Here is a 2,778-nt window from a genome sequence, read left to right as displayed (position 1 = left end):
ATTCTAAAATGATATATTGGTTTATTACTAATGGTATACATTATTGAATTAATATTTTTTATATTAATTGTTTAAGTTAATAGTGTTTAGGTTTGTTTTTTAATTTTTTTTTGAAGGTTTATTTATTTTTGGGACAGAGAGAGACAGAGCATGAACGGGGGAGGGGCAGAGAGAGAGGGAGACACAGAATCGGAAACAGGCTCCAGGCTCTGAGCCATCAGCCCAGAGCCCGACGCGGGGCTCGAACTCGCGGACCGCGAGATCGTGACCTGGCTGAAGTTGGACGCTTAACCGACTGCGCCACCCAGGCACCCCTAGGTTTGTTTTTTTTAAATATCAGAACTAAGTAATAATCTATGGCTATTTAAAGTAACTTTATTATATCTTGCCTATTTACTCATGTAGTCAGATTTTACTTACCACAAAAACTATTTATAAAAGGGCACTGGAGGGGCACCTGGTTGGCTCAGTTGGTTAAGTGTCCGACTGTTGATCTTGGCTCAGGTCATGATCTCAGTTCATGAGATTGAGCACTGTGTCAGGCTCTGTGCTGACAGCATGGAGGTTGCTTAGGATTCTCTCTTTTCTTCTTTCTCTGTCCTTCCCCGGCTTGTGCTCCGGTGCCTGTGTGTGTGTGTGCATGTGTGCTCTCTCTTTCTCTCTCTCAAAATGAATAAATAAACTTAAAAGAAAGAGCACTGGGACAACAAGTTGGGAGACCTGGGGACTCAGGCTCACTTTATAGGTGGTATGAACTTGAGGGAACCACTAGCTCGCTCTTTTAAGTTTCTTTTACTTTTTTAAAAAAATTTTTCAATGTTTTTAAATTTATTTTTGAGAGAGAGAGAGACAGAGAGAGAGCAGGGGAGAGGCAGAGAGATGGAAACACAGAATTTTAAGCAGACTCCAGACTCTGAGCTGTCAGCACAGAGCCTGACATGGCATTCGAGCTCATTAACTGAGAGATCATGACCTGAGCCAAAGTCGCCGCTTAACCAACTAAGCCACCCAGGCAGGACCCCTCTCTTTTAAGTTTCTGACTCCTCTACACCTAGGCAGGGATAGAGGCATTGGCCTATCTCTGTGGACAGCTGATAGCTGTATATGCTATTTGCTGTATCACCCATTTGTTGGGCATCAACAATCAGTCTATCCAGATAAGTAAAGGCAGCCAAGAGAGAATGATAAGAATGGCTAGATAAGTTTGAGACATTTGTTCCTTTTCACCTTTCAGATCAAAGAGAGAGGAAGGGGGAGGAGTGACACAGCAAACCATAGCCATTTCTTATTCTTTTTTTTAATGTATATATAATTTATTGTCAAATTGGTTTCCATACAACACCCAGTGCTCATCCCAACAGGTGCCCTCCTCAATGCACATCACCCACTTTCTTCTATCCCCCACCCCCCATCAACCCTCAGTTTGTTCTCAGTATTTAAGAGCCTCTTGTGGTTTGCCTCCTTCCCTCTCTGTAACTTTTTTTCCCCCTTCCCCTCCCCCATGGTCTTCTGTTAAATTTCTCAGGATCCACATATGAGTGAAAACATATGGTATCTGTCTTTCTCTGCCTGACTTATTTCACTTAGCATAATACTCTCCAGCCATTTCTTATTCTGAGTCTCTCAAGCCAAAGTTGTTCTGGTGGAAAAGATGTGATCGTTAAATTGGATTTGAAATTAAAATTTTACTAATACTAGAATTTTTGATAAATAAAAGTGACTGGAAAGAAAGACAGATTCTGCCCAAGATCTTAAGGGATGGGAAAGAAATTTCAGCAAAGCTTGGTCAAAGGCAGTGAGGGATGGGAGAAAAGCAAAACTATTTGAGTTCATAGCCCACTGTGTTCAGAATGTGCAATAAACTGGGTGTATTTGGTAACCGTAATGGGAGAAGTTAAATTTTTCTTATGCATCAATATAAGAAACAGAGATTCTGAATAGAAAATTTAGAAGGATTTTCTGTACTTTAAACTTAGAGATTGATAATTTCCTTTACCTACTCATCTCAGGCTTTTCCTGTAATTCAGTTATTCTCTGCTAGGTGGCAGAAGATATCCTGGTTATGCCATCCAGGAGCTCAAATTCTAATTTTCTGCTCAGATTTCATTGTAGATTTTAGCTGTATATTTTTCAAATAAAAAATAGCAGCATTATTTGAGTATTTTAATAAAAACTTTAAGTATGCTTTAATACAAATAGGAAATGTTGATCAATCATATATATATTTTTTAAATCTAAAAGGTAAACTACATAGAAGTATTTTTCACTGTATTGCTAACTAATCTTGTTCTTATCTCTAGACTGACTAGAATGCTATTTCTTAATTCCCTCTGATTTACTTTTGTAGTAATGTGTCAATAGTAAATGACTGGCACAGTTCTGAGACTTCATGTAAACAGTATAATTCAAATTCGTTGCAGTTTCCTTCTGGTACTGGTTCTAGGATGTTGGGGTTTAGGAATAATTTTGTGTCTGTCTGTTTTTACTTGTACATAGGTTTCCATTTCTTATTTTCAGAGTTTCACTTTTATCCCTTCTATTGGCAAAATCAAGAAATGAAAATCTCTGACCTGCTGAGACCAAAAATCCCCATTCTACCAGGTTACCTTCTTCAATTAGAGGGCAGTAATTTTCCACTGATTCATAGAATGACATCACTTTTTCTTATCAGCTTTCTAACTGGAAACTCATTTAAACTACTTTACATATGAGAGTACTTATCTTGCTACATCCTAACCACAACTCTGTGTTTCTACAAATAATTGTAGAAAGTTCTAT

This window comes from Herpailurus yagouaroundi, unplaced genomic scaffold, assembly GCF_014898765.1.
Source record: "Herpailurus yagouaroundi ecotype Mexico unplaced genomic scaffold, PumYag 162, whole genome shotgun sequence".
NCBI classification, from domain to species: Eukaryota; Metazoa; Chordata; class Mammalia; order Carnivora; family Felidae; genus Herpailurus; species Herpailurus yagouaroundi.
The sequence above is the reverse complement of the archived record's forward strand: the minus strand, read 5'-3'. Positions refer to the sequence as shown.